The sequence below is a fragment of the Cupressus sempervirens genome, chromosome 10, assembly GCF_028749045.1.
Source record: "Cupressus sempervirens isolate cs-2001-9-10 chromosome 10, ASM2874904v1, whole genome shotgun sequence".
Classification (NCBI taxonomy): domain Eukaryota; kingdom Viridiplantae; phylum Streptophyta; class Pinopsida; order Cupressales; family Cupressaceae; genus Cupressus; species Cupressus sempervirens.
Window position 1 is genome coordinate 70403571 of NC_143127.1, and position 10357 is coordinate 70413927.

Here is a 10357-nt window from a genome sequence, read left to right on the forward strand (position 1 = left end):
AAATGCTTGTTCTGAAAAATTCATGTACCAAAACTAGAAACTAGCTAAGTAAAAAAAAATTGCAAATGATTTGGAGTTCGAATGTTTGAGTTATGGCCTCTTGAAGATGGGCTGCCAAATCAAAACTACATTTGAAGAGAGGTCTGGAGAGGAAAACACTATGTTAAATTTGACAGTCAATTGGCCATCATAGCAGTTCAAAATTGCCCAAGAATGATGGTCAGACGACCATCAAATTTAGGCTCGTACTTTGCTAATGTTAGTGAAAATGTAGGCCCTTGATATGTCAGCATGATGTCATGATGATGTCATCATCATACACACAAGTACAGATGGTATGACTTTTATAGATGTATCCATTGACTATAAAGTTACATCAGGCTATCTTGGAAGCTTGCATGGCATAGGTGACATGTATCAGTATGACATGTGTCACATGTTGTATAGCTTACTAGACTGTGTAGGTGGCGCTGATAGGTATGACTTGTACGTTGAATTTGCGATGATGTGGATTTGCATAGGGAGCAAACATGGTGGATTTATCACTGTTGGCCCTTTCCATGTGTATCCTACGGACATGTGGTAGAGACTGGATGTGTCCGCGTGGCAGACAGAGGACTGCTTGCATGTCTGCAGACGGCATTGTAAACTACTAACAGGGTGCTGGATAGGTTTTGCGGTGGTCAGACTTTAAAATGTAGTGGGAACTTAAAAATTTTATTCCCACATTCAATAATCTTGAGGACACCACTGTGTTTAAAACCATTGTTGACCACTCACTAAACAAAGCGGTAGGGATTGCTGAAGCTCGTCGGTAGGAAGTGTGAGCCATCGTGCCCTTGCTGGGGTAACCAGAATCAGTGGAATATTTGTTGGAGTAGGTGCAATACAATTAGTGAACTATTACAGTTCACTGGGAATTAATGCCTGCAAATAAAAAATACCTGCAGAATATTCTGCACTACATAGGGCCGGGGTGTGACTGCCTGGTGCCTGTGCTAAAAAATTTCTTTGCCTGGACGCCCAACTGGGCCAATAATTTGATTTTTTTTTCTGAAAATGTAGAAAAAATAACAGAATTACAAATCTGAAAATGAATTAAATAGATCGATAAAAGATCATACCTAGCTTTGCAAATCGAGCCTTCGGGTTTTGATTTGCAAAAAAAATTTGCCTCATGATCGACTATGGCCTAAAATAGGCAAATTTATAGTCAATCTTCATCGAATCATCGCTCTGAATGCAATGGCAAGGTCTGCTTCGGCTCTAGACTCTCCCAATTGCTGCAGATGCTCTAGATCTAAATCAGGTCCCTTAGAGAGATGAAGCAATAAGGTCTCCAATGGCTATGTGATGAGTATCTCCCTCAGCTCTAATACCATGTAAGAATCTTCCTGAGGGTAGAATTCACCCAAGATCAAGGAACTCAAAACACAAGCACAAATTAGACTAGAGTATGATCAGAATAATTGTATAGTATTCAACACGATGTCCAAGTACACTAGGAGTGCTTGTATATAAAAGGCCTCTGAGATGCATCTAGAATGCCTAGGAATCAACATCATGATAAGTCATACAACTAGGCACATGTCCACTAGATATGGGTTATCCTTCATTAAGCATGGAAGTAAGTGCGATGATGAGAGGATAAGCCTACAATGGTGTAACACACAAATCAGTGTTGTAGACAACATGTGCTAAATTAGGAGTGCGAATAACTGTGTTGTCTACATGACAACTCAATGGATGATGCAAACTCCAGTGTTGTAGACATCATATGCTCAATTAGAGTCGCGTACTTCTGTGTTGTCAACATGAAAACTCAACAAGGTGCGCAAACTCTTAAGTGTCTCATAAAAATAAATAATAAGATAATGCAAAATAATAAAATAATGCACTAACCTAAGCAAACTTAAGTAAAGTGTAAATAGTAAATATCTATTTACACCAACACAGAGGAAAGAAATAGAAAATATATGTAGAATTAGAATTATAATCTAATGTCCTAATTAGGGACATTTCAGTGGTATTAGAGCATGTTCCTGTTAGCTGGTGAAATAAGAACAATAAATTTTTTTTTATCATAATCATTATTAATGAAGGAATGATTAAGAATAAATTAGGCAAAGAAAGGAGTGGTATACATACAAATATATAGAATAATAATACCAGTGTACAATGTGTGAGAATGTTAATGATGGAAGAGAAGTGATAGAGGGGTCCATCAAAGGAGAACTAAATGATGCAAAGGAGGAGATAAGATCAAATATAAGATAATAAAATAATTGATGCTCGCAAATTGATCAAAAAAATAAATCATGGAGAAAAGAAGCAATAACCATAAAAGAAATAAAAAAACCATTTTTTTGATAAGGACGCTCAAAAGATTAATGACTTTATGAAATAGAACCAAATCTGTAATGGGTTGAGCTAGTTTATGGGTGAATGGATAATATTTTCCACTATTCCTTAGTTATGTAAGGTCTTAATGAAGGGTTCGTGCATATACACCTATAAAGAAAGGTGTATATTTTAAGTAGCGCGAGTTAGCAAATTCCTTGCAAAGGGTAAATACTAGAAACATATATATTGAATGCATGGCTTTCTGGATAAACATAATTGCCAAGGTTGTTGGAGAGTACTAGCCAAATGTCTTGGGTCGTGTGCATTGGAATGGATTGATGGGTCGTGTGCATTGGAATGGACTGATTTAATTTTGTTAGCTCACATCCATGGGTTTATATGGTTCATGATTACATATCTTTAGCTGTAGTTTATCAAATTCAGAAGCTTGAGAGACATCTTCATTGGCCTGGCTGTGTATTGTGGATTTAACTCATTCATTTTACTCGCTCAATTAAGGAAGCCTTCACAATCAATCTCTGCATGCAACCATCCTAAACTCTATAAACTCCATCTCAGTGTTGAGGAGTGATTGAGGAAGATGTCTAATTAGATCTTTTGTAATATGGCCAACTATGCATCACCTAAGTGGAATACGATAGTTGCATATCATCGAGTGAGCAAATAAACATGATACGGAAGGAAGGATGGTGGACGTCTATTTTGATACATAATTGAAGGTCATAACCATAGCAGCAAAGGTGGTATAGTCCATGGCATTCATCGACAAACCATCATTCAATAGTCCACGTCACCCATCCTCTCACTACTAGCGCAGCAGAAAGGTAATGAAAGATCAATTTAGATAGGTCATAGTATTAATTACATTATTTAAAAAAGAAACCTTAATTTGTATAAGAAATGCATATAACTTAATATTAAATGGACAACTCAATGATATATCAAACAAACAAATTAATTATATGTTTTGAAAATGGAATAAATAATCCAATTATGTATTAAATAAACTAATTACATGTTTTGACATGGAATAAAAAACTTAATTATGTATTACATAAACAAATTAATTATATGTTTGATGTAGAATAAACAACTTAGTTATGTAAAGAAATAAACATGCTTTAATATCAATTACTCCAATTAAGTTGCCACATTATTATATAAACAAAGATGAATGAACAAATAAATGATACAGTTGATTAATAAATAATGATTCCCAAGAATTACATTAATCAGTAAGAACTAGGTGGATAAGAGGGTAGAGCCGAGTCCTAAGACAAGAGGGGAAAATTATCATCTCTTAGGTTTAGGTTTATCGAGCTATGGGACCCCACCAAAACGTTCGAGAACTAAGGTATGGTATAGCATCTAGGCATGGTGAGAGATGGAAGGCTCTCATTTGAAAGGTAGGGACCAAGGTCTTGTCAAGCCTTTAGTGTGGTGTCCTTGTCCAATCTTAGAATGACCTAGCCATACGTACAATGTAATAGTCTGGGAAGGGAAAATATACATATATAAAGAATCATTTTTTTTAATTAATTAATACAATAATAAACCTTGGACTGGTTATTTGGAAATAATAGGACAATTTTATAAGTCCTTACAATAGTAAGGCAATCATTAAGAAATAATGATTCTAAAATGATCCCACTATTATATTAAATAGTAAGAGACTAGGTGGATAAGAGGGTAGGGTTGAGTCCTAAGGCAATAGGGGTATATACCAACTCTTGGGTTTAGGTTTATCAAGCTTCCACGATGTTTCAAGGACTGTGGTATGGCATAGCATCTAGGCATGGTGAGGGATGGAAGGTATCCATTTGAAAGACGAGGACCAAGGTCTTGTCAAGCCTTTAATGTGATTTGCTTGTCCAATCCCTGGGTGACCTAGCCTATACATACAATATAATCGACATGAATATGGACTTATATGAAGAATTATTCTAATTAAATAATGCAATAATTGATTCCTTGGAAAAACAAGACAATATTATAAGCCCTTACAAGTAGGAACATTACAATGGAGCTATTTTTCCTAATTAAAACTAGCAGCTTGTTTGAAAGTATACTTATGTGTACTAACTTGTATTCCTTGGTATAGGTATATGACTGTGTATTAATGAGTTTGTGGTTGCAAGTTCACGATCAAGGAATTGCATAACATGTGTATTGGGTGTCTTCATCGTGTATGCTTCATGTCTTCATGCATTAATGTGCCTTCTTCGTATCTACAAGTATTCATAGATTTACTTCATGCATTATGAATTAACTGCATGCATACCTTATGTATTCTTTCATCCTAGTATATAACTTGTATATTGACTTCACAAGAAAGGTTTAGTGTAAACAGTCATTGCTTGAGGACGAGCAATTTGAGGAAGGGTGGACTATCATGTCCCCTAATTATGCTTATATAGGTGAATTATATTAAATAAATAAATAAATTAAATTATTAGAGTAAATGACTATATAAATAAATATATTTATAAAAATATATTTAATAATATAATAAAATAATATATTACTAATGTAATAACTAATGAAATAATAAGGTCAAATTATTATTAATAAATGAAATAGTAATAATAATATAATATCAATAATGCTATTATCATATAATATGATATTACATAATAATTATAATATGATAATAATATTTAATATTAAAGTATTAAGATATAATAAAACTAATAGACACATCCCTTCGCACAATGAAATATATAAATGACTACAAATACCAATGAGAAAATCATCAATTGATTAGGAAATGAAGTGGAATATATGTAGAGATTGGGAAATATAGATAAATCAAAGGAAAGATATAGAAAATATATGCAGAATCAAAATTATAATCTAATATCCTGATTGGGGACATTTCATGGATTAATATTTGAATAGTAATGAAATCAGTTAAGCATTTATAATAATGGGGCTATATAGAAGACATATATATTACTAATAATGCTTATAATTATAATTATTAATATAAATTTATAATTAAGTAAAAATAAATGGATTATAGATATTTTTTGTATATAGTTGTCAATAATGTTTCTTTTGTGAATAACTTGTAATATATTTTAATCATATAATGAATTATTATTATTTTATTCAATTATAATTGTAAGGATTTCCTTTTAAGAGGGGTCATGACAGCCTACTCGGTTGAAGGATTAAGACACAATCTACTTAGTGTAGCTCAATTGAACAATATAGGATACAAGGTAGAATTCATGAATGACAAAGCTAAACTATTGGATGGAAAAGGAAACCTAGTTGGGACTAGCAATCAGACAAAAGGTAATTTGTTTTACCTAGATCTCATTGAAAGTACATGTTTCTTAGCTCAAATAGAGGAGATTTGGCCATGCCATAAAATGACGTGTCATGTTAACTTTGATAACTTGGTTACCATAAGAAAGAACAAAAGAGTAAGAGGAATACCATTTCCAAAATCATTTGAGATGAGCATGTGTGAACAATGTCAAATTGGAAAGGTGAGTAAAAGAAGTTTTAGTAGTAAGTCCTACAATTATGAAGACGTTTTGGAATTAATTCATACAAATCTTTGTGAACTAATAGGAATAGAAAGCTACTATAGAGACATATACTTCATTCTATTTGTTGATGACTATTCTAGGATGATGACTGTAATGTTCTTAAAAGATAAATTTGATGCTTTTCAAAAATTCAAATGGTATTTGGATAGAGTTAAGAAAGAAACAAAGAAGAATATGAAATCCTTGAGATTAGATAAGAGGAGATGAATTCATCTTAAATTAATTCAATGAATTTTATAATGAAAGATGAGTCAAAAGACAGGTATTAGCACCTAGAACTCTAGAGAAAATGGAATAATAAAAAGAAGAAACATATCCATCATGGAATGTATAAGAATACTAATGACTAAGAAGAATGTTGCACCAAAATACTGGAGACAAGTAATCAACACACTAGTTCATACACTTAACTGAGTTCAATTGAAGAAAGGTACAAACAAAACACCTTATGAATTATGGTATGGGTACAAGCCTAATGTTTGTTATCTTAGAGTATTTGGAAGTAAATGATATATCTTGAAAGATGTAAGGAAATTAAAACTTGATGCAAAAAGTGATGAAGGTATATTCCTAGGTTACTCCAATAAAAGTAAGACATACAAATGTTTGAATCTTGCCACTCACAAAGTCATTGAAAGTGTACATGTGAAGATTGATGAGTTTATAGAAAGAAGTGAAGAACATAGCAACAAAGAGCCTCGAGACTACAAAAAGTTTGTTTACTATGGGGAGGAACCTAAGACTTTATTATATAATAGTTGAAGCCAATTGGCAACAAAGTGAACCTAGCAAATCATTGGCAGTACAACCTAAGTCATAGACAAAGACACCTGAGTCTTAAATAGTTCCACTTGAGTTGTAGCCACAAGTAGTGCAACCCGAGTCATAGGCAATAAAACCTAAGTCCACAGTCAATGCAACTTGAGTTATAGCTAGATTAGCCAAAGGAGCTTGAGCAAAAGGCAGAAGATCATGAAGAACCAAATGAACCAATTTTAGAGTCAAGAAAGAAAGATCCAAGACTTGCAAAATATGTTAGAAGACATCATGCACTTGAACTAATAATTGGAGGAGAGACAAAAGGCATATTGATAAGGAATAAATTAAAAGTACACATTTTCTTAGTGTATTTGAACCTAGATCTATAAAAGATGCATTAGAAAATGAAGCTTATATAGAGGCAATGAATGAAGAAATTGAGCAAATAGAAAAGAATAAAACCTGGTCTCTTGTACCTAGGCCTAAGGATAAGAATGTGATTGGTACAAAATGGATATTCAGAAATAAGTTGAATGAGAAAGGAGAAGTGACAAGAAACAAAACAAGGCTAGTAGGCAAATGATATTCATAAGAAGAAGGTATTGACTATGGAGAAACATTTTCTCATGCTGCAAGACTTGAAGGAGTCAAGATACTTCTTGCTTATGCTGCACAAAAGATATTTAAAGTATATCAAATGGATGTAAAATCGACTTTCTAAAATGGAATCTTGGAAGAAGAAGTCTACATTGAACAATCTGAAGGTTTCATTGATCCAAGCAAAAGAGACATGGTATGTAAACTTCATAAAGCTCTATATGGACTAAAACAAACTCCTAGAGCTTGGTATGAAAGGTTGCATGGATTTTTGGTAAGATTTGGTTTTGAAAAGACAAATGATAATAGTAACTTGTATATTAAGGAAGGACCACAAGACAAGATATTGCTTGTAGAAATATTTGTAGATATCATATTTGGAGGACATGAGATGTTATACAAATTATTTGCTGGAGAAATGAGAAAAGAATTTGAAATGTCTATGTTTGGAGAGATAAAATTCTTTGTTGGCCTACAAGTTCATCAAATGAAGGATAATATATACATTACTTGGTCAAAGTACATTAGGGAAACATTGAAAGCATTTTGAATCGAAGAACCCAAACTAGTTGGAACACCTATGTCAGACTACTTATAGATCAATGATTGGGAAACTTCAGTATGTGGTACACACTAGACCTAATATTACATTGGCAGTTGGCATACTTGCAAGGTTTTCTTCTAATCCTAAAGAAAATCACATAATGATAGTAAAAATAATTTTGAGGTACCTAAAAGGAACTGACAATTATGGGTTATGGTATAAGAAAGGAGGAAATCTTGGGTTAAGAGCCTTTACTGATGCAGATTAGACAAGAAGAATTGATGACAAAAAAAGCACTAGTGGAGGAGCATTATTTCTTGGAAAGAGGTTAGTATCTTGGACAAGCAAGAAGCAAAATTATATTTCTCAATCTACAACAGAGGCTGAGTATGTTGTTGCAGCAGTCAATTGTTCTAACATAATATGGATCAAGCAATTACTGTCAAGAATGAAGGAGGAAATCAAGGAACCAATGGTTATCTATTATGATAATACAAGTGCAATCAATATATCCAAAAACCCAGTGATGACCACAAAGACAAAACACATTGCAATCAAATATCATTTCTTAAGGGAATTGGTTCAAGACAAAGAGGTGAGATTGGAAAATGCGAACACCAAGGAGTAGATAGTTGATACATTTACTAAGGCTTTACCTAAGGATGCATTTATGTATCTAAGAGGTAAACTATGAGTTATTCCCCTATCTGATGCTCACTAAAGTACAAGAGAATGATGCATCAACCAAGTTCCATTGAAGATCTATCAAGTTGATGAAGATTGTCACTCTTTAGGTGTGAAATGTAGAGCATATTGCATATTAATTAGTACAAAAGGTACATAGTAAATTCAAAGTTTGTATCCTTTGGCATTTGATGTCAAAGAGGGAGAGTTTAGTGTCAAAAAGGGAGAGTTGATGTCAAAGAAAAAGAGGGAGAATTTTGTATCTCAGAAGGAAGATATTCAGATGATGGAATCTACAACAAAGAGGGAGAAAATGACAAAAGTCCACAACAAAGAGGGGAGAAAATGACAAAAGTCCACAACAAAGTGTTAAAAGATGTAAGAGGGAGAATTCATTTAGAAGCAACTGAGATAAATCCAAGTAGAATCACAGAGGGAGTTGGTATGGATGAGAATTAGGATGAAACTAAGGATATTATCTAATTGCTCATACTTTTATTATTGTATGTTTACATGTTGTGTTGTCATCAATTCCAAATAGGGAGTTTGTTGGAAATAATTCTTCAAATTGTATGTTGTCATTGATGTTACACAAATATCAGTATTGACCAAGAAATGAAGAGTTTGCCATATTAACCAAGCATTTTTCGTATTGACCAAGTAGTCAGGTAATAAAGACATTTTAGTGTTAACCAATCAATCAATTAATGAAGGATATCCTGCTTGCAGTGTTAACCAAGTGGTCGGGCATCAAAGGACTCACAGTATTAACCAAGTGTTCAATCTTAGTATTGACTGAGTAACAACAGAATGAAATTGTCTAATAATTAATTGATTGAAGTTGACTATTTGGATTTTTATTGATTATTTGAAAGGGTATTCAAGTGGACTTGACAAAGCTTATGATATGTAAGAAAGGTCAAGTTGTGAGGATAAAATGGAATATGAAATAAGATGGATATGTGAGCAAAGGCAAAAGTAGAGTAGGAAAGTGGGTAAGATAAGTTATAAAGAACATCTAATCACTAAGGATCCTGAGGTCAAGCTAGAATAGAGTTTTGACTTTGCAAAGATAGTATGTATTGTAAATCTAAATCCTCTAACAAGGTCATACTTAATAGTATGTATTGTAACCTTTAACAGGGTCGGCTCCTAATAGGGCTCACTTCATAAGAGTGAAAAATATTATAACTATTTGCATGGTAGTTTTCCCAAATTGGGTTTCCATGTTAAATCTTGGTATCATTTGTGTTCATGTTATTTGCTTATGTTTTATTTTTCTATAATTAAGTTACTAAAGGTCAAAACAGATTAATAATTATAATATTTCTTTGTTAACCGAGTGACAATAATATTCTAGTGTTAATTGAGTTGGACAATATTGCATGATTAGTGGAAAGTTTGATTTGACATCTAGGGACATGGAATTTTTTTTGTGGTAATTGATTCACCCCTCCCTTCTTAGTTACTCTCTTCATTTCTAATGATGGGGATCCAACCATAGATCCAAGATGAAACCCTTAGTAATAGAATATTAGTTGATAGATTTGTATTGTTTCTTTTTGCTATACGATCAATATGAATTATGTTATGGTTTCACAATGCATTCCCCATTTCGCTTAGAAATGAGGATCCCCTAGTTTAATTTTTTAGCTTTCCTAATCCCTAGTCTAGGGTCTGAGTCTTTGTTTTAGGGTTTTTTCTGGTGTTTTACCTAATTTGGGTCTCTATCTAAAAACCAAAATTCCAAAAACCATGTTTATGAGGGAGAAAAGAAAATTTGCATTATGAGGGGCACACTAGTGCACCCCTAAAGGTGCGTTAGTGTGCTCGTCACTTAAGGAAAAGT